We start from the raw sequence: 23,644 nt of genomic DNA on the forward strand, positions 1-23,644 counted from the left end.
CCAGAGCTGTACCTGGGCCAGCTAGCCAACTGGAGATGGTATATTTGTGTAGCTGCCAATTTCCACCTGTGTTCAGCTCTGGAGTTAAAGGGACACTCAGGTTAAATTAAACGTTCATGATTCAGATACAGCATGTCATTTTAAACAACTTTCCAATTTACTTCCATTAAAAAAAATGTGCACAGTCTTTTATATTTACAATTTTTCTGAGTCAACAGATTCTACTGACCATGTGCAAGAATTCACAGACTATACGTATATGCATTTGTGATTGGCTGATTGCTATCACATGGTACATGGGGAGTGGAAATATACATAACTTTGAAATTTGTTATAAAAAAATCTACTACTCATTTGAAGTTCAGACTAAGTGCTATTGCATTGTCTTGTTATCTTGCATTTGTTGATTATGCAAATCTAATGTGTTGACTGGTCCTTTAATATTAAATTTACTACTCATTAAATTCTGTGGAAAAAAAATAGTAAACAAAACCTCACTATCTTTTGTAAACCGAGTCTCTCTCTGCAGACGAGTGGTCACATGACCCTCCAGTTATCATAGGGACAATGTAAAAAATCCAGGTGCAGAGCTGACAGGATACTGTACATTTATATTACATTTGCTTTCTTGCACCAGCATTATGTATGAAACTTTTCATTGGAAGCCCATGACAAAAATAATGGGGCATATTTATCAAGCTGCTCCATAACCTGTCCCCTGCACTGAGGCCGCGAATACGATCGGGCTGATTGACACCCCCCGATTGGCCGCAAATCTGCAGGGGGCGGCATTGCACCAGCGGTTCACCAGACCTGCTGGTGCAATGATAAATGCCGACAGCGTATGCTGTCTGCATTTATCGATGTGCAGCGGATATGATACGCAATATTGGATCATGTCCGCTCGAACTATAATAATTATGCCCCAATGACTGCAGAACAAATATCAAAGCCTTTGCCAGGATTTTGCATTCAGTCTTCTGTCACAATCATCTTCTAAAGCAGATTGTCTTGAGGTGGTCGCTCTGTATTACGCCCTCCTTCACACCACACCAGTAATCACTAAATCTTGTCACAACTACATGTGCAACACCTAAATACCGACATTGTACAGTTAAATTGGTTTCCCCTAATGTGTTCCTAACCACTTGTTAGGGTAGCTGCAGAATAGAAAACGTGTAGGAAATTGTTCTTTTTGGTTTATTTGTGTGCATGAAATAGCCGTTTTACAGATTCAAGCCTCACTCCATTGTTCTCAAGAACATGGGCATACAAATTGGCTGAGCCTGCAGAAATAGCAGGCCTCCTAATCTTATTTATCTCTCTATACGTTAAAGGGACTGTCAAGTCAAAACTAAAATTGCATGAAAGTTTAAACAACTTTCCAATTTACTTTTTTTTTTTTTTTTTTTTTTTTTTTTTTTTTTTATTGAGGTTTAGTTAAAGGCATATATAGAACATCATAACAAATTCTTATGTCACATGAAATAAGGCTTCAATGTTACAGGAATAATAAAATGGACATGAAAGAGACGTATAGCCAACAAGTTACATAGCTTGCAAACATTATACAGATAGGGTGTTAATCCATCAGAAACCTTCTATATGACATTATAAATTACTTTTGGGCCAACAAAAGCAACAGGTAGTAATAAAGTGAAAGAAGGAAATTGTAACTAAGGAGACCACTTTTGGATCTCATTAATAAACCTCGAATTTTTTAATTTGTAGAATAGTTAGTAATTAGTGTTGGAAGCAATAATAAGAGTAAATATATAAACTTGCTGTGTAAATAGTGTGGTAAAGTATGTAGGTATAAATAGTTAGAGTATGGCATAGACAAGATAAGCCATATAAGCGTGTAGCAACTTACTTGTGATGAATAGGGTAGTTAAAGTATAGTCAAAGATATAATGCTATATGAAATGTAAAATGATAGACACTTCCTATAGTGATAGACAGAATCTGTAGTGGAGTGTGTTAATATAATATTTGCATCCTGTAACAAAAGATGAAGCCTGAGATGGTATATTCAAGCTAGTACCTTGGTTGGGGCTACCAAATGCAGTGTGAGGAGCAAATATATAGATGGGAGACAACAGTGATCAGACCTGCTGATCCGGATGGTCTTACAAACTTTCCACTTAAATATGATAATGGGATTAAGGCTTAGGAAATGAGAAAGCAGTAGGTAGATTGCGGTATACACAAGACAAACCGCGTATTGAGCCCCTCGCAAATAGAGGGTACATTATTGTAGGTGGGGGGGAGGTGAAATGAAATATATAAGGTAGCCAATATTCCTGATGTACCAAATATTGGCTCCAAAAAAGGTTATTTGTCTGTAGAGCTATTTTTATACATAGATATGGAATTCCCTAAATGGGTATTTAAGACCTTTTAGGCTTGATTAAATATATAGGAAATGTTTAGGAGAGTGTATAAATTTGGTTTGTGAGAAAAGGCGGAATCATTATAATATTTAAGAAATATGGTGGAATGTATAAGGATAATGGTGTGATGAGGGCAAGAGAGACACAAAGATGACCCTTCTAAGTTAGGAGGCATATTTCACTGGGAGGGGGGGGGGGGGAGTGGTATGCAGAACATAGAGAATAAAAAAACTAAATTTAGGTAAGGGTCCATCCTGCTCTAAAAGAAAGGGCATCCTGGAAAGACTAAGGTCATAACATAGAATAGGTATTAGTTAGCAGTACTGTTGTAGCTCTCTTATATATATATGTAATTATAAGTACCATTGATAGTGCAGAAGTATGTCATGGTTACATAATAGTTACAGATAGGTAAGCAAGGTCACATCAATAACTTTAACACAGGGTAAGCCATTAGACCAATATTCATATACACATAAACACCTTCTACAGGGGGTAGAAATTAATCAGCAGTATGGTTATAGCGCTCCCAAGCTGCAGTCACACATAAGTGTTGCAAAATTTACATAGGTTTGCTATGGTTTTACAGCGTTTGTAGGTAGGATACTAGGGGAAGATCTAGATGTTGAGCTTATAGCAATAAATTAGGGCTTTGCTTATGTACATTGATATGTAATGTGGCGTAGGGCTGTATCTGGAGCTCTGCTATGGAGCTATAAATTTGTTAAAAAAAAAAGGCATCTCGCTACCCCGGCCGCTGGCAGCGCGATGACATGCTCACAGATCTCACCCCACAACCTTGCATTGTCTAGCAAGATAGAAGCCCACAAACATGTAGAAGTATGTAATAAGGCAATTGGATTCTGTGTCCCAGAAGGTGTAGATAATAAGAAGCATGCAGAAACTTTGTCGTACAAGCATTGCTGTCATCTTGTGAGACACATTAGTTGGCATACAATAAACAAAGCTTGGTGTGTCGTCTAAGTAATGTGTTGTCAAGATACCTAAACAGACTATACAGGAGAGTATCCATAGCATGTGAACTTGCCTGTGCCCATGTCTAAGACAGAGGTAAATTGTTTATGCGGAGATAGAAAAACTGCAGTTCCACAATAATTTTTAAATCCTGTGAGAGAAAAAAAGTAACCAAAACAAGCATCAAGCATGCATACTAATAATCTATAAGAAAACAAGTGGCAAAACGTAAGGAAGACAAACAAGGCTAATAAGTCACCAGGGTCTCTCAACTTGTAGGCTGCAACTGAAGACAGGCTGGACCAATGACCAAGGAAAATAGGGTTTGGGAATAACTGCAATAGTAGCGATAGGTTTCTCTAGCCAATGCCTCTAAGAATCGCCAACTCTCCGTCTGGCAGCAGACACTGCGTGAATGTGGAGACTGTGTTCCGCTTAGCCACAGGTACTTCTAATCTTAGCAATGGCCGCCATACCGGGATTGAAGGTAAGTTCTGAGGAGCCCCACACTGCTGCGACTGAACACCTCCCAAAGGGCTCTGCTCCGGGTTGTCACCAACACATAGTCCGTGTGCCCCATAGGAGTTCCAGGAGAGTGGCTGAGGGGCTAAGATGATGCGCAGGATTCCTACTTTCATTTGCCCGCCATTGCACTGCGGTGCATCAAACAATGGCGCTGTTCCGGGTCTGGTATCAAGCTTGTTTGCTCCCAAGCCATACCGCTCAGTAGTGGCTCCTGGAACTGCACTGTTGCTCTGCTCAGCTTGCTCTTGCGTGAGGCGGTATGAAGGAAACTTCTCCGAGGCTGGCTTTAAAGATGGCGGCTGGTGGGGGACAATTGCATCTGGTGTCCGGAGCTCCATGTAAGTGGTTAGGGTAGCGGGAGAGGCAGATTGAGCAGTGGAAGGCTTGAAAGCTTTGTCCACTGCTTCTAGGAGAGCTGCATTGTGATGATTGAGCAGTTCCTTTATCTGGGTGAGAAGGAGCGCGGCCATGTTTCCACACGCTCAGCATACAAGCGGGAGTCAGAAGACTGGAGTTATAGGGCTATTCAGTAAAGTATAGGTTCCCCACAGGCAGTAGGCAGATAGAATTCCATAAAAGTAGCTGAGTAGGTTTTAAAAAGTGTTTTGAAACCATTAAGATCGTTGTAATTAACAGGAGCTCTTGAAAAGTGCGGCTTGCTTCGTTGATAGCTGGCTCCGCCCCCCTCCAATTTACTTTTATCATCAAATATGCTTTGTTCTCTTGGTATTCTTTTTTGAAAGCTAAATCTAGGTAGGCTCATACGCTAATTCTAAGTCATTGAAGGCCGCCTTTAATCTCATTTTGACTACACTAGTTCATGTGTGTCATATAGATAACTTTGTTCTCACTCCCGTTGAGTTATTTATGAGTCAACACTGATTGGCTAAAATACAAGTCTGTCAAAAGAACTGAGAAAGGGGGCAGTCTACAGAGGCTTAGATATAAGGTAATCACAGAGGTAAAAGTATATTAATATAACAGTGTTGGTTATAAAAAAATGGGGAATGGGTAATAAAGGGATTATCTATCTTTTTAAACAAACATTTTCAAGTAGACTGTCCCTTTAAAATCTCTATATCTCTCTCCCTCTCTGTAAACAATGGCCAACACATATAATAATGACAATTTTATTAACTATCTCTTTCACCATCTGGTGGGAACTTGATTGTTTCTTGCCGTTTTTTCGTTTACATATCTTTTCTATAGAGAATACTACAGTATTCATATTTCCAGTAAAGCTGTGCATTCAAAAAGCAAAAGTGGCTATTGCAAATGACAAAAAGGTATAGGTGATATTTATACACAATAATTTACACCGCATCATGTAAAACAAACCATCGAGAACACATTAAAAAGGAGAAAAATTACAGTGCAATGTCCCTTTAAACATCAATGTCAGAACAGAAACACTCTGTCTTATTTATTTACTTGACTATTAGATCATCCTGTTAAAGGGAAACAGATCCACAATGGTGGGACTTCTCCCATTACAGCCAGTTTTAAACCGTATGTTCCACCGGCTTCCAACTCGTAGAAGCTTTGTAAGCCTGGTTAGGACAAAAGCTCTACGCGTTTCTTTCCAATTTGTCAGAAATTTCTCAAGAATATGACCCATTTAATAACCAGTCATTGGATTAGAAGGAAAGAGAGAGGGTGGACCTAAACGGGATACATTTAACCGATAGTGAATACAATAATACAGAATAAACTATAATATACATATATACACTATTTTATATGAAATGACAAAGTATGATATAATCCAATAAAGATTATAATAATACAATATTGTTCTTATGTCAGAAACAAATGGACATCTAGGCTTATATTGAGACCTTTGGGTTGCAGCCTGTCCAATTATTTTATCCAGAATGTTTCACGTTGTCTAAGTCTATCAGTGTCCCACACACTAGGAGCAAGCTGAGCACATCTGATTAACCAATCACAAGAGGAATATATTGTGCATGGCTGCCCCTGAGCATACTTACGTATGCCTTTCATTAAGGGATACTTGATTAACAGAGGTCAATGGAAAATTCTCTTAAAAGTGCATGCTCTGTCTTGAGTAATGTAAGTTTAATGTCAATCCTCATGTCCCTTTAACAGCCTTAAAGGGACATGCAACCCCTTGTAATAAGGCTTTCCTGTAGAGCTACAAAAAATTAATGTATCTCTCGCATACAAACGCTTTCTGAATTACATTAAGACCTTGTTTGCTGCAACTGTTTTCTATGGCCAAGCTTGCCCTAACACCATATTTGTTACTGAAGTAGACCAGACTTGTCATTGTCACTTCGTTTGCAGAATCTAATCTCCCCGCTGATATGTAGCATTTCAAATCTCAGAATTAGAAAACCCACAATTTTTCAGAGTTAAAGTGATATGAAACCCAAATTCTTTTGCAATTCAGATAGAGAATACAATTAAAAACAACTTGCTAATTTACTTCTAATATCTAATTTGCTCCATTTTCTTGGCATCCTTTGTTGAAGAAGCAAAAATACACATCTGGAAACTAGCTGACCACATCAGGTGAGCTGATAACATGAGGCATATATGTGCAGCCACCAATCAGCAGCTCCTGAGCCAACCTAGATATCCCTTTCAACAAATGATACCAAAAGAACAAAACAAATAAGACAAAGTAAAATGGAAAGATGTTTAAAATCACATGCTCTATCTGAAACACAAAAGAATAAAAAAAGAAAACATTCAGATGTCATGTCCTTTTAAATTACAAGTAAATTTAAGCAAAACTATTTTTTTATTTTTTTTATAAAACCAAGCTTTATTGGTGACAAGATGAGTTGTACATAGTATGTTAAATCAGAAATAGGCATATAGGTATTGACAGTTACAAAGATTATTGTGACAAGTTCCTCTTGTCTGTCTACTATTATTTATACAACATTAAGGTTATGAAGAGGAGATTGTCCATTATGCCTTAAGATCTCGACCTTGTCCATTGCAACATTTTCAATAAACATGGCCATTGAGCTTGCTATAGCAATGCGGGATAATATTATCTTATGAAACATTAACTGATAAACAGGGTATTAACATTTAAGTTTCCAGCGTTTCTGACACATAAAGCTGTGAATTTCACGATACCTGATGTTAACACAAAGGAGGGGGTTAGGAGAAGGGAAGGGTTAGGGGGGTAAATATAAGAGAGAAAAAAAAAAAATTAAATTAAAGGAGGGGAGGAATGGGAGAGGGGAAGAGTGGAAAGGAATAAGGAGGGAAAGGGCTAAGGGGGGGGGAGGGAGGGCGCACAAGGCGCGAGATATTTACAAGGGGGCTCCCTCATTTAGTTCCTACTAGGTCTTTGGAGTGTGGTCTACAATCCCCTGCCCTCCCAGGTCAAGGTCATCATCTCGTGCGTTGCAATCTTGCCAATTTTCAGAAAGTGATAGTCCAGTCATAGCATGTCCCCCACCCTGTCCTCCCACTCCCTTATGCTCGGGATCTGCGTGCTCTTCCAGTGGGCCGGAATGAGCCCCTTGGCGCTGCTAATCATCAAGAGGAAGAGAAGATATTTGTCTTCCCCGATTATCTTGGGGAATCCATGGGGAATCCATGGGAAATCAGGTATGTTGGCTGTGGGGGAATTATGATCTTTAAACGGTTACTCATCGCTCCCAGTACCCCCTCCCAGAACGGCTTTATGCGCGGGCAATCCCACCATATGTGGAGGATCGTTCCTTCACCCCCACATCCCCTCCAGCACTCCCTCCCCACCTGAGGGTAGATCCTGTGAAGCCTCGAAGGGGTGAGATACCACCGGCTCAGAAGCTTGTAGTGCATTTCCTGCAACCTTGCTGAGACCGAGACCTTTTTGGCTTTCATAAAGATTTTGTCCCAATCTTTGGATGATATTTCTGTGTTTAGCTCAGTCTGCCAAGCCGCAGTGTATGACGGGAGTTCCGAACCTCCCCTCATCAAGAGCATCTTATATAGGCATGAGATCAGGTGGGTTGGGGTTTGCTGCATTGTGCAGAGTAATGCGAATTGTGTCCTGCGCCTGCTTAGTTCGGTTCGTTCTTCGTACGCGGCATAATAATGCCTGATTTGCGCATACCTGAACCATGATGCAAACATGTTTCCATCCCACTCCAGTAGCTCTGGGAGTGGTTTGAGTTTCCCTTGATGCAGAATGTTGGAGATTGCTGTCTCAGCAAGAGCGTAGCTACCTCCCCGGGCATGTGGTTCAATTTCCATGCCGAGATCCGGGTTATCATGAACAGGTATATTGGGCGAGGCCCTGGAAGAAACGAAGGGTTCTTTAGCCAGAATTTTGTCCCAGACCTTAAAGGTGTCGAACACCATCGGATATGATGACACTGCCAGAGGGCGTTTCCCCTCTGTGATCCAAGCCAGTACCCCAATGTTTCGCCTCCCAAGAACCTCGTTGTCTATCTGAATCCATCTCTTGTTAGGAGAGTTTCTGCACCACTCTACAATACGCTGAAGGAAGATAGATCTCTGGTACTCTCTCAATAACGGCACTCCCAGTCCCCCCCTCTCCCTAGGGAGGTAGATGGTACGCCGCTTGACTCTAGGCCTGATCCCGTTCCATATATATGACTCCATGGCAGTTTGAATATGTCCAAGATGGTTAGATGCTGCCAAGGCCGGGACTGTCTGCATTATATATAAAACTCTGGGGAGTATATTCATTTTAACCACCCCGATGCGACCAAGCCACGAGATGGTTTTCTTTTTCCAGTTACTGAGGTCTTTTATGACCTCATCACTGATATTTTTGTAATTCAACTCAATGATCTCAGCTATGTCCGGGGTAATTGTGATGCCCAAGTATTTGATTTTATGATCAGCTACTTTTATCGGGCAGCTTGATTTGGTGCTAGCAAAGGCCTCTGAGGGGACCGTGATGTTCTATATTTCCGACTTGGATGGATTGAGGAGAAAGTTTGAGACCCTACCGTAGGACCCAAACTCCTCTAAGGCAGCCTCCAACGATCCTACGGAGTCCGAGAGAGTGAGAAGTATGTCGTCAGCATACATTGATAACTTGTGTTCCGTTTCTCCGGTAACAAATCCCCTCACTTCCCGATTGGCCCTAATTCTACTCGCCAGCACTTCGATTGTAAGGGCAAAGAGGAGGGGGGACAGAGGACACCCCTGCCTCGTTCCATTTCTTATCTGGAAAGTGTTTGAGAGAGTGCCATTTACTCTCACTCTGGCAGTTGGGGCTGAGTATAAGGACATGGCTCTGTTAATGAAGCCGGGTCCAAATCCAAATTTTTGCAGTGTTAGCCGTATGAATTGCCAGCTGAACCGGTCAAACGCTTTTTCAGCGTCGGTTGTGACCAGAGCCAGCGGCCTATTGCACACGTGAGCGTGGGTTATCAACTGCAGTACCTTGAGGGTGTTATCCCTTGCCTCGCGACAGGGGATGAACCCCACTTGCTCAGTAGAGACAAGTTCTGGTAGAAATCTGTTTAAGCGTGTGGCTAAGATCTTCGCCAGAATTTTGACGTCTGAGTTGAGCAATGAGATTGGCCTATAGCTCTCAGGCCTGTCGTGAGGCTTCCCCGGTTTGGGAATCACAGCTATGTGTGCTTCGAGCATGGAATCCGGCAGGGTGGGACAGTCAGATAGAGCATTAAACATGTTTGCTAGCTTCGGGACCAGAAGATCAGCGTAGAGTTTGTAGTATCTAAGACCATAGCCATCCGGACCCGGGGATTTACCCGTCGGTAGATCTTTTATGGCTTTTTGGACTTCTTCGTTAGAGATTGGGGAGTCTAGAGATTCTGAGTCTGGTTTAGATAATATTGGGAGCTTAGTGTTTTCAAGATATATCCAGGTGTTAGCTTCTTCACCCTCAGGTGTAGGGGGTACCTGACCTGCCCGATTAGAGCAAGGCAGGTTATATAGGGACTCATAATAGGCCCTAAAGCTCTCCGCTATTGAGTTGCCGTCCGAACTCACTTCTCCTTGAGTATCAGTTATATGGTGCACGTACGCTTTCAATCTCTTTCTCGCGATTGCTCTGGCTAATAGCTTGCCGGGCTTATCGCCCTGTTCATAATAAAGCTGTTTGAGTATAAGAGCTTGCTTTTGGTATCCTTCTTGGAGAAATTGCAATAGACTTTTCCTGGTGGAGAGCAGATGAGCCAACCGCGCTTCATCTCGGGGATGGGCCTTATGAGCCAGTTCAGCCCGTTCCACCTGAGAGAGTAGGCTATTATAGCGTTCTCTGCCGAGTCTTTTGAGCTTCGCTTTGTGCTTGATCAGCAGGCTTCTGATGGTGCACTTATGTGCTTCCCAAATGGTAGTATCTTTTAATTGTGCAGAGGTATTGAGAAGAAAGAATTCAGTCAGAGCCTTCCGGATTTCCAATTGGAATATTGGATCTGACAGAAGCGTATCATCCAGTTTCCACACAAAGGAGGTAACTGGAATCGTGGGCCATTGTATGGAACAGCTCACCGGAGCGTGATCCGACCAGGTAATCGCAAAGATATTGCTACTTCTAGTAATGATAAGTCCTGTCGAATCAGTGAACAGGTAATCAATTCTAGAGTATTTCCGGTGCGGATGAGAGTAAAAGGTATAATTTTTCATCTGTGGATGATGCGTGCGCCAGATATCGTGCAGAGCTAGTTCCGCTAGAATTGCGGATATGCGCCTCCGTACTTTCTGAGGGGCGCTGGAGATGCCGTTCGAGGTGTCGAGTGAAGGGTCTAGTGCGTCATTTAGGTCCCCACCAAGGAAGAGGACACCGATCCGAAGTTCCAGGATTTTGTTGGAGACTTTCTGTAGAAAGAGGTGCTGGGAGACATTAGGGCAATATACATTGACCAGTGTTATGGGCCTACCATAAAGGATGCCAGTTAAGAGCATAAATCTGCCCTCAGGGTCTCTGTAAATCTGCGCCATTTGGAAGGGTATTCCTTCCCGAATAAGGATTCCAACCCCGTTCTTTTTATGTGGGCCTGAGGCAAAATATGCGGTCGGGTAATATCGGCTAAACCATTGTGGCTCATGTGTAGTCGAGAAATGGGTTTCTTGCAGATACACTATATCTCCCCCCATTCTTTGTAAGTCTTTAAGCACAATGGAGCGCTTATTAGGGATATTCAGGCCTTTCGTGTTTATGGAGATAAGCTCCAATGGATGGGACCTACGGGGTCGCTGCATCATTTCGTGGGATTAACTCTAGCTATGGGTAGGGAGAGGAGGGGCAAGGGAGGGAGCGGCACCCCGAGGAGGTATGTGTCAGCGGATGGTAGTAATGGAAGGGGGTGTAATGGGAAGGAAGGGAGGGCGCTAGGGAGGGAGGGCAGAAAAAAAAAAATTTAAAGAGGGGAGGAGAAAGGAGAAGAGTATTGGAAGGAGTATAGATAAGGATAAGTACAGTTACAAGAGAAGATCCTCTCTGAGGTGGGTCTGAGTTGCTCCACTTAAATTTTGTAATTTATGCAACAGTTCAGAAACAAAGAGAAGATGAAAAAAGAAAAAGAAAGAAAATTTGCAGTAAAAATAATCAGGTTTTGTATTTCATAATGCAATATCTATATCAACTACTAAACCAAACAGGGGTAGTTGTCCCTGTATACCTTGCCTGAATCATAAACATATAACTAACTTTTTAACTAGGAATGATCTAAGTGCAATAACAGTAAGTACTTGCCATAGGTGCACCCTGGCGACATCGTTAATAATAATGTACATCTATGCTGTTGTCCCCTACCTCCACTAGTTTATGTGTGTGCCTTTTCGTGGGGTGATCTGGAAAACTCTATCTAACCCTTCCTGTGTTGATTACTCTTCTTAGGTGTTATGTGATGGAGGTATGTGCTGAGTATGTTAGATTGCTGGGGTGCTCTTAGGGAAAAAGTGGCTAGTTGTGTATAAGATTAGAGCGTCAGCCTTCAGAGGAGTATTTCTATGTGGTATCTGATTGACTGCTGTTCTCTCCTGTGTCTACAGTCCTGTGCTCCTTATATACTGTAATAAATCCCTGTAGTGATTAAACATAAGGTTGATGCTTTGTGTTTCTGACTTCTCTGCTGATCATTTAACATTGTTTCTGATATTAGCTATCTTTTAAAAGGATTACCTGACTATGACTGAGAACAATGAGATCCGGGTATTATTCCTTATCAAAGTGGGAATGTCGTTGTCTATCTTTACTAAAGATAATAACTTTTCGCACATATCGGACATCATAAACACAGTCAGAGCACAATGTAACTTAATTTCCTATAAAATAATTCTATCGTGATACAGGATGGTACATTAAAGTTGGATAGTAGCATAGAGTTCCGCCACAAGGGCAGAGTGTCCTTACAGATCTGGTTTATTTAAGTGTCCTGTGTGTCTTAGAAAGTCTTTGGTTATACATACATAATGATTAACATTAAACAAGTGTACATACGACCTTAAGGTTCTTCAACATCAACCCAGGAATCAGGGTCCCCGAAGGGGAGGGTTACCTCACTGAGGTCAGTGATTAGGGACAGTCCTAGTTCGGGGCGGTAGGGGCATTGATGTCATCTCAAGGCTACCTGTAGAATGAGTAAGTCCCCCAGCTCAGGGTTGTCGAGCTTCTTCCTGATTTCTGTTATTTGGGGCAGCATCCTCTTCTCTGAGCGGCCTGATATCCAGGCCCAAGGCTTGTGCAAAGCTTGGAATATCTCCTGGGGACTTGAGAGTGAAGGTGGTGTTATTCTTGGTTGCTATAAGGCTGGTAGGGAAGCACCATCTATACGGGATCCGTTGGTCCCGAAGAGCTGAGGTGACATGCCTTAAGTCCCTTCTTTTTTGCAGAGTTGCAGGACATAAGTCCGAAAACACCTGGATTTCCGTTCCCCTGAACCTGAGTGGATGTTTGGCCCTTGCAATCTTGAGCACTTCCTCCTTTTCTTTAAATGAGAGGAATTTCATTATAACGTCCCTCGACGGGGCTCTATTAGGGGGCTTGGGACGTAACGCCCTGTGTGCCCTTTCTATTTGTATGTCATGAACAGAGGGGTCATTTTTGAGATATTTAATAAAGTCTTGAATATACTGTTGAAGCGCAGGGGGGTCCACAGCCTCTGGGATGCCTCTCAACCTTAGATTACTCCTCCTGCTCCTATTCTCTAGGTCTTCTATTCTCTCCATGAGGCCTTGCACAGTGCCCTACTGGGCCTGTAAATAACTAGCTTGTTGCTGCATATCCGAACTGAGGGTTTCTTGCTTTTCTTCAATTTGTGTAACCCGCCTGCTTACTGCTCCCATGTCTCTCCGAAGTTCCCCAAACATATTCTTAAAATCCAGCATTGCATTTTTAATATCATCCTTAGAAGAGAGATGTAAGATGTCATTTTTTGTGAGATATCCTTGTGACTGCACACTGTGTGCTTGGTCATTTGTTTGTGTAGGGTTCTGCTGCACTCCTTTATGGGGTTTGGTATTCTTTTTACTAGCCATGATGCAATGAGGCTATGTTTCCCAGACGGTTTTTTATTTAACCTTGTTCTATTTTCAGCTTTTTTATTATTTTAACTGTCCCCTATGACGGCCTGTACTGGGCTCAAAGTAGCTTTCCTCTGCTCAAGTTAGGGGTGAGCAGGGTCCTTTCTGCTGTTAGTCTGTGAGGGCAGTACTTACTAGGAGCAGCCTTAAAGGGAGAGACGTAACTCTGCGCAGAATTCACCCTATGCTGTGTATGCAGTGAATATCTACCCCACCTGCGCCTCTGTAGCCCCCAGCGTGTGGTGATCTTACCCCAATCAGTAGGTAGTGTGTGCCAGGTAAGTGATAGTCCTCAGTACAGTTAGAGGGGGAGCTCCATCCCAAGTAGGCCGCACCTGCACCGCGATCCCTCCGTCAAGGCCTCCCTTTCTGAAGTCTCGGGGTAATCACGTGGACGCGGCCTGTTGGATCTCGGCCAGGTCGCGGTAATCCAAAGCGGCCGTCAAGGATGCAGGTATGCTTCTAGTGATCTCCGCGTAGTTGGTGGGTTCCGGAGGGTGCCCTGCAGGCAAGGTGTCTCCTATTTTGCAGCAAGACCCAGCCTGTTCAGTGTAAGATGGCGCGCTGCTCAGCTTGGCTTGTTATCCTTTAACGTCGGCACCACTGCTCCGTAATTCGCCACTTAGTGGGACCTGGCTAGTAATCAGCTGTGAGTTAGAGAAGTCCTCCAGGGTACTTTAAGTCTGTTGTATGTTATGTGATCATTCCTAGTTTAGGCAGAATATACTCGGGACCACAGAGCACTAACAAATTGCAGCCATTTCGTTCAGTGGCTTGGCTCCGCCCCAGCAAAACTATTTTTTTAATATATATTGTGCATAACTAAAACTTTATTGTTACAATCTGTTTCTGACACCCTCACTGTTCATAACTAAAACTTTATTGTTACAATCTGTCTCTGACTCCCTCACCGTTCATAACTAAAACTTTATTGTTACAATCTGTCTCTGACACCCTCACTGTTCATAACTAAAACTTTATTGTTACAATCTGTCTCGGACACCCTCACTGTTCATAACTAAAACTTTATTGTTACAATCTGTCTCTGACTCCCTCACTGTTCATAACTAAAACTTTATTGTTACAATCTGTCTCTGACTCCCTCACTGTTCATAACTAAAACTTTGTTACAATCTGTCTCTGACTCCCTCACTGTTCATAACTAAAACTTTATTGTTACAATCTGTCTCTGACTCCCTCACTGTTCATAACTAAAACTTTATTGTTACAATCTGTCTCTGACTCCCTCACTGTTCATAACTAAAACTTTATTGTTACAATCTGTCTCTGACTCCCTCACTGTTCATAACTAAAACTTTATTGTTACAATCTGTCTCTGACTCCCTCACTGTTCATAACTAAAACTTTATTGTTACAATCTGTCTCTGACTCCCTCACTGTTCGTAACTAAAACTTTATTGTTACAATCTGTCTCTGACTCCCTCACTGTTCGTAACTAAAACTTTATTGTTACAATCTGTCTCTGACTCCCTCACTGTTCATAACTAAAACTTTATTGTTACAATCTGTCTCTGACTCCCTCACTGTTCATAACTAAAACTTTGTTACAATCTGTCTCTGACTCCCTCACTGTTCATAACTAAAACTTTATTGTTACAATCTGTCTCTGACTCCCTCACTGTTCATAACTAAAACTTTGTTACAATCTGTCTCTGACTCCCTCACTGTTCATAACTAAAACTTTGTTACAATCTGTCTCTGACTCCCTCACTGTGGCTCAGCATTGGTTGCACTGTATATTATGATAACTAATGTAGTGTACAGTGCTACATGGGTATGCAAAGCAACAAGTAGTAAAACAAGCAAATATCTTTGCTCTGCTATCTAAATACTCATCTAATTGCACGCCTAATGGGCTTTTCCTGAGCTACACCTAACGTGTGAAACTCCCTTCCTCCCTTTCTCAGGATCTGCCTCGATTTTCATATATTTAAATGCTCTCAGGAAATGCACTTATAAGGAGAAGCTTAGCACTAAGTCGCCTAACAACTGCAACATGCGCTTCCAATGAGACAGCCCGTTCTACCTTCTCTATCGCCGACTCCTAAAGGGACAGTTTACCCCAAACATTTTCCCCCCTTTAATCTGTTGCCAATCATTTGTTTTACCTGCTAGAGTGTTTTAAATTGCTTACTTGTAGCTACTTTACCTTTATTTTGGCATTTTAAATAGTTGATTTAGCCCGTGGTATCCCTATACTGAAAGTTTCTATACTTAAGTGTTAGCTATTTTAAAGCTGTGTAAATATAGCTAGCAGAAGAAATTACACTCCCAGTGGGATGTAGGAGAGATAAGTAACAAAAAGTTAATATTCCATTGTTCTATCCAAGTATTGGGCTTTGGTATGCAGAAATAATATAAAGAAGTATGTGTGTGTACAGAAAGTGATAAAATGGGGATATCTGATTTCCCTGCAAGCTCAGCCCATTTTAATGGGTTGTGGTGTTAAAGAACAAAACCAGTTATTTAATACACAAAAATAAACCTAAAGTAGTAATTTATGGTATAAGTCGATACACAATGAGGGAAAAAACATTTTGTAGCACGCTGTCCTTTTAACATATTTTGTAACAGATCCTGCCCATCACACAACTGCGTCTGGTTCTTTCTTTGGTACCTGTAATGACCTTGTACGTTTGAAAACTTTTATTAGTGAAGAGTCCTCAACAGCTCGTGAAGAAAAATGTTTTCTTATTGCTTGAGCTGTTAGTTTTGTGCAGGACACCTGGCAACCATTAACAGACACTCAGCAGGTGAGTGGGGAAAGCGTTAAAGGGACAGTTTACTCAAAATTTTTCTCCCCTTTAATTTGTTCCCAATGATCCACTTTACCTGCTGGAGTGTATTAAATTGTTTACAAGTAGCTCCTTTACCCTTATATTGGCATTTTAAATTGTTAATTTAGCATGTGGTATCCCCACCTATTCTAAAAGTTTGTGGCCGCGCGTACCAGCTATAGATAAGCTTTGTAAACACAGCCAGCAGAAGAAATTACACTCCCAGTGTGATAAAGCAGAGATAAGATAATAAAATGTTGATTTTCCATTGTTCTCTCAAAGTATTGGTGATTGTTTTAAGGACAGATATAAGATAAAGAAGCAGGTATATGTGCACAATGTGATACAGTAATGAGATCTGATTATACCTACAAGCTCAACCTATTTTATTAGGTTGTGGCTTCAAAACACAAAATCAGAGCTTTAATATACAGAAATAAACCTTAAAAAGCTAATTTTCATACATTTTTTACTCTGCAGTTGGTAAAAAAAGCAATTATAAACACATTAAGGGAAAAACTATTTTACAGTATACTGTCCCTTTAAGTAAGGCCACAATCATAACTCAAATCAGACCCCTGTTAGCCATACCCCCAAACCATAACTCAGAACAGATCCAGCCAGGTAATGGACCATGATCCCAAAATACTACTGCAAGGCGCTCAGCAATACATCAGTGTTATGCAGATATTATTTGTATGGACATGTACAAACAAATATTATAAATATATATATATATATATATATATATATATATATATATATATAAATAAAAATGCATGAGACACGCATAAGGCTATACTTAGAAAAACGTAAAATGTAATATGGGTAGGCTTGATGGGCCTTTTTGGTTCTAAACTACCGTCATATTCTATTTCTATATATAATGTATATACACAGACACACACACAACCTTTTGGAAATATATCACTGCAGTTTACTAATCAGGGAGATAAAGTTACTAATCCAAATTTAAAATGTATATATATATATATATATATATATATATATATATATATATATATATATATACATATATACACATTATATATACGAGCCTGTCTGTCTATATAATGACATCTGAATCCCTCTTTAGTATATGTGTATAAGAACCACAAAAATTGTTGTATAGTCAATCAGCACATTTACGCAAGTGTCACTATATACAAATTTAGCATTGAATATATATATAGAGAGACGAGAGAGAGACACGAGAGACGAGAGAGAGAGTTGTGTAGTTTGTGTGTGTAACAAAACATTTTTATTTATTATTCCATTAACAGAGTCCTTGGGGTGTCCTAGGTATATACAAAATAAAACAGGTGCGTCACATGAAGTAGAAATGTACAGCAATGACGTTACGCATCGAAAAATCTTTGTGTCCGCAATGGAAATCCTCTGGAGAAAAGAAACAGTAGTCCAACTCCCAAAATGACTTTAAAATAAAACCATACTACTTTGTTATGAAAACTCCCATGTTTTTGCTGCTGCAAAGTAAAACCTTAAAAAAATTGAAAAAAAAGTTTGCTTTTAAATAAACAGAATTTGAAAGATACAAGACTGACAAAAACAAAAAAAAAGAATAAGGAAAAAGTAGAATCTGTTGAAATTATGAATTGGCAGAACGGAATAAAGAAAGAAAAAGCTTAAAGGAAACAGAAAGGAAGAGAGGTGAATACAGGAGTGAGAGAGAGGAGGAGGGGGCGGATGTCTCAGACAGCTCTGTATATTTATTCTTACAGTGGCTAACATCTCCTGTAACCCCAGAACCCGCACGCTTCCTGCCGGCCTGCGTTGCTCCTCATCTCTCTCAGAGACTCTGCGCACAAAGAGCTCTCGGAACAAGAGGCCCGGAGAGGAAACGCTGCCATCGGCTGACGTAGTTGTTATTGTGTCTGGCTCAAGCTGCCTTCACGGTTCTTGAATCTGGGCCAAGCTGCACAAGGGCCTAACCTTGAGTGCTGGATTTTCCCAGCCGCTGGAGGGGTAACCCAGGGAGAGGTGGAGGGAAGAACTGCTTGAACTGAGAATGAAGATAGCGATCATAAGGTGTTTTTTTTCCCCTATAGCTTTATAACAAGAAACAACTGCTACATTCCATTCCCTAACGCAAAAAATGTGACTTTATTCTGAAGTGGAATTGGACCTGTGGTCTCCAATCTGGCAAACAATTGGCCCTCTCCTCTCCAATTAAGCAACAAAATATTTTTGGCTGCATTTATCAAAGCTTAAAGGGACAGTACACTGTAAAATTGTTTTTCCATGAATGTATTTTAAATGACTTGTTATACCAACTGCAGAGTATAAAATATTTGAGAAATTGCATTTTCATGCTTATTTGTGAATATGAAGTAGCTGATTTTGTGCTTTGAAACCACAGCCTATTACAATGGGTTGAACTTAAAGGTGATATAAGATCTTATTATGTTCTAAGTTTGTGTAAACAGACTTGCTTCCTTATCTTTTATTTGGCTGGAACACCAAAGCTCAATACATAGAGAGAACAATGGAAAATTATCATTTTATTACTTAACTATCCTGCATCCCACTGAGAGTGTAATCTATTCTGCTGGCTGTGTATACTTAGGCTATTCAATTGCCTATACTCCACTATTAATTTGTTCAGTGTAGGTGGCGATACCACAGGCTAAATCAGCTATTTCAAATGCTGAAATAGGAGTAAAGGAGCTACTTGTAACCAATTTAATACACTCTAGCAGGTTAAAAGGATCATTGGGAATAATTTAAAGGGGATAAATGTTTTGGGTGAACTGTCCATTTAAAGTTTAAATGTGTGTAAACTCTGCGTGATTTTTGACGCAACTTTTGCGTTCCAAAGTCATTAAGCTGCCATGAGTCTAAAAATAGCTACTCAGCTCGCTGCAACAAATTCTTAGGGCTCGATTTATCAAGCTACGGTGGAACAGGGGTGTACATATACGCACCTGTCCACCGCAGCTTGCCTCTGGCAGACAGAATTCCGCTGGCGAAATTTAACATTGCACTCGAGCGCTATTTTGAAATGTCAATCCCCCCGGTCAGACGAGACTGGGGGGATTTAAATTCTCCACCTAAGATGATCGATACTTGATAAATACGGACTGCAGGTTCCCTTGGGAGTCGTAGATAGGCGAAGGGCTTGATAAATGGAGCCCTTAATCGCCAAGGTTCGATTTCACTCATCTCCGCTCGTTTGTTCACCAGATTTCCAAACTATCGAGCAATCAACTTGATTGTTCGCTCCTGGAACAACGCTGCGGACATGCCTTTAAATCTGTGAGCTTAGAGCTTGCGAATACCATACAAATCAATAAAACAATGTGTCACCTATAAAAGGGCAATCACATGCAAGCTTTTTTTATACACTTTTTGAAACAACAACCGTGTGCTTACTCGCGTGTGTAGTTTTATTTTAAACATAAATATATATTGATGCTCATGTTTTGTTTCAGCATTCTTCTTAGATACAGGAGGAGAAAGCAAATACAGAACCAAGAAAATGTATTTGAATGCTCCGGCAATAATGAGAACGTTACAGCATCCATTTTGGAACCTAATTTTGTCATGCAAATACTACTTCATTGCAGCAATTTTTAAACATTAATGTAGTACAATAATGCAGATTACATATTCTATAAAAACTATTGTTAAAAAAACAATAATTACCATTAAAATAAAATCAAGACAGAAGTTCAACGCGTCTGCTACAGTGAAGACATGAAAATGGCTGCTATAGCACAGAAATATGAATCACGTGCTTTAAAATTCGCCTAACATAAAATGCAAGCTTGATAAATTAGACGCTTCATGCCATTGATGTTTCCTAAGCTATCAACAGTACGTTGTAACTCGTGTCGGAAGTGACGCAAATTAAAAAAGGGTAATTTTTTAATAACTTTGAGCGGCGACCAATTATTCACTCCCCGCAAGTACAGGCGGACATACTAAGATCGCACAAATTGACCGAAATGACTCTCTGATAAATGGAGCCCTTCCTCTGTCTTTGAGAATATTTCACGGAGAGCACAAATATAAATGCTTCATGTGTTGTGCACAAACATTATTAAAAGGGACAGTAAACACCCTGATATTTTAATATAAAAGGTTTAGCTGTGTATAGTAAAATAACGTTAATTTTGTCCCCTCTGAAAATTCGGTTCTTGGACAGAATACCGAAGCACATTTGTCCTTCAGACATACTGTATGTCCGAGAGTCGATGTCGGCGCTCCAGAGAGTTCTATTATAATCAGTGCCTCGGGCACCACAACCGCCTCTGGGAACCTATCAATAAGTCGCACCACACACAACGTGCTTTTAAAACATTTCCCATATTGATTAATTAAAAGTTAATATATTATAAAAAATAATAAATATGTAAGTTAATATATTATAAAAGCTAAAATTGTGCTTTTTGTAATAATTTAAATAAAGTTTGCACTATAAGTCAATATATTGTAATAGTAAGTTTTATGTTAGTGCATTTAGAAATAAAGTTTATTTGAAATAAAGTAAAAATATTAATAACCCATGCAGAGTGCAGCATTTGGCCGCGGCCAGACTGTTATCCGACAGACATTTTGTCTTTCAGATTATTATCCGTCGGACAAATGTCTGTCGAATAACTGTCTGGCCACGAAAAATTCAGCATTTTCTATATCTCAGTACTAAACCCTGCTGAGTTCTCAAGACTAACACTGTTACATATCTTTACCTAAATGGTTTTAACAGATTGCCTCACCTAAATAATGCAAGTTGTATTACAACAAACAAGATGTTAAAGAGACATGAAACCAAAATGTTCCTTTCCTGCTTTAGGTAGAATCCAATTTACTTCTATCAAATTTGCTTCATTCGTTTTTGATGGAGCAGCAATGCTGAATACATGGAGTGAGCCAATGACAATAGACATATATGCAGCCACCAATCAGCAGCTAGCACCCAGGTGCTTTGCTGTTCTGGAACTTACCTAGGTAAACCCTTCAACAAAGGATAACAGAAGAAGGAAGCAAATTAAATACTTGAAGTTAAACTTTACTCTCCTATTAATTGGTTAGAAAAATGATTTATCTTGGCTGATATGTTATTCTATAGCAACACAACAGAAATGTCTTGAAATTACAAGGGGTAAAAAACAAAACATAAAATAAAAAATAACGTAACATATTTCAGGTAAAATAAATATATTAGGTTCCTATAACTTAGTTTGCCTAAAATTTCAAGTCAGACACATTGAAATTATATTTCTTTAAAATTACTTTTTACATTAAAGGGACGTGAAACCCAAATTTTCTCTTTCATAATTTAGATAAAGTATACAATTTTAAACAATTTTCCAATTTACTTTTATTATCTCATTTGTTTGTTCTGTTTGTGTCCTTTGTTGAAAAGCATACCTAGGTACGTCTAGATTACAAGTGGAGCGCCCGAGTAATAACATAATTTATGCTTACCTGATAAATGTATTTCTCTTGTAGTGTATTCAGTCCACGGGTCATCCATTACTTATGGGATTATATCTCCTTCCCAACAGGAAGTTGCAAGAGGATCACCCAAGCAGAGCTGCTATATAGCTCCTCCCCTCACATGTCATATCCAGTCATTCGACCGAAACAAGACAAGAAAGGAGAAACCATAGGGTGCAGTGGTGACTGTAGTTTGAATTAAAAATTTAGATCTGCCTTAAAAGACAGGGCGGGCCGTGGACTGAATACACTACAAGAGAAATAAATTTATCAGGTAAGCATAAATTATCTTTTCTCTTGTTAAGTGTATTCAGTCCACGGGTCATCCATTACTTATGGGATACCAATACCAAAGCTAAAGTACACGGATGATGGGAGGGACAAGGCAGGAACTTTAAACGGAAGGAACCACTGCCTGTTGAACCTTTCTCCCCAAAACAGCCTCCGAAGAAGCAAAAGTGTCAAATTTGTAAAATTTTGAAAAAGTGTGAAGTGAAGACCAAGTTGCAGCCTTGCAAATCTGTTCAACAGAGGCCTCATTCTTAAAGGCCCAGGTGGAAGCCACAGCTCTAGTGGAATGAGCTATAACTCTTTCAGGAGGCTGCTGTCCAGCAGTCTCATAGGCTAAGCGTATTATGCTACGAAGCAAAAAGGAGAGAGAGGTAGCCGAAGCTTTTTGACCTCTCCTCTGTCCAGAGTAAACGACAAACAGGGAAGAAGTTTGATGAAAATCTTTAGTTGCCTGCAAATAGAACTTCAGGGCACGGACTACGTCCAGATTATGCAAGAGTCGTTCCTTCTTTGAAGAAGGGTTAGGACACAGTGATGGAACAACAATCTCTTGATTGATATTCCTGTTAGAAACTACCTTAGGTAAGAAACCAGGTTTAGTACGCAGAACTACCTTGTCTGAATGGAAAATCAGATAAGGAAAATCACAATCTAAGGCAGATAACTCAGAGACTCTTCGAGTCGAGGAAATAGCCATCAAAAACAGAACTTTCCAAGATAACAGCTTAATATCAATGGAATGAAGGGGTTCAAACGGAACACCTTGAAGAACTTTAAGAACTAAGTTTAAACTCCACGGCGGAGCAACAGTCTTAAACACAGGCCTAATCCTAGCCAAAGCCTGACAAAAGGCCTGAACGTCTGGAACTTCTGCCAGACGTTTGTGTAGAAGAATAGACAGAGCAGAAATCTGTCCCTTTAACGAACTAGCAGATAAGCCCTTTTCTAAACCCTCTTGTAGAAAAGACAATATCCTAGGAATCCTAACCTTACTCAATGAGTAACTCTTGGATTCGCACCAGTATAAATATTTACGCCATATCTTATGGTAAATTTTTCTGGTAACAGGTTTCCGAGCCTGTATTAAGGTATCAATAACCGACTCCGAGAAGCCACGCTTTGATAGAATCAAGCGTTCAATCTCCATGCAGTCAGTCTCAGAGAAATTAGATTTGGATGATTGAAAGGACCCTGAATTAGAAGGTCCTGCCTCAGAGGCAGAGACCATGGTGGACAGGACGACATGTCCACTAGGTCTGCATACCAGGTCCTGCGTGGCCACGCAGGCGCTATCAGAATCACCGATGCTCTTTCCTGTTTGATCCTGGCAATCAGTCGAGGAAGCATCGGGAATGGTGGAAACACATAAGCCATGTTGAAGACCCAAGGGGCTGTCAGAGCATCTATCAGCACCGCTCCCGGGTCCCTGGACCTGGATCCGTAACAAGGAAGCTTGGCGTTCTGGCGAGACGCCATGAGATCCAGTTCTGGTTTGCCCCAACGATGGACCAGTTGAGTAAACACCTCCGGATGGAGTTCCCACTCCCCCGGATGAAAAGTCTGACGACTTAGAAAATCCGCCTCCCAGTTCTCCACGCCTGGGATGTGGATCGCTGACAGGTGGCAAGAGTGAGACTCTGCCCAGCGAATTATCTTTGAGACTTCTAACATCGCTAGGGAACTCCTGGTTCCCCCTTGATGGTT

At 40.6% G+C, this 23,644-nt stretch overlaps 1 protein-coding gene and 1 long non-coding RNA gene across 2 annotated transcripts in view; both read right to left on the reverse strand.

Annotated features, from left to right (window-relative positions):
• EXD3 (exonuclease 3'-5' domain containing 3) overlaps positions 1-23,644 on the reverse strand; it is an 849,727-nt gene that overhangs the window by 279,185 nt on the left and 546,898 nt on the right. The gene's annotated exons all lie outside the window — the stretch shown is intronic.
• On the reverse strand, positions 17,425-18,059 carry LOC128642984 (uncharacterized). The gene is made up of 2 exons (XR_008399745.1): positions 17,927-18,059; positions 17,425-17,687 (listed from the first exon to the last, which is right to left on the reverse strand). It is a non-coding gene; the product is annotated as an uncharacterized LOC128642984 (long non-coding RNA).

Source organism: Bombina bombina, chromosome 12 (assembly GCF_027579735.1).
Source record: "Bombina bombina isolate aBomBom1 chromosome 12, aBomBom1.pri, whole genome shotgun sequence".
NCBI classification, from domain to species: Eukaryota; Metazoa; Chordata; class Amphibia; order Anura; family Bombinatoridae; genus Bombina; species Bombina bombina.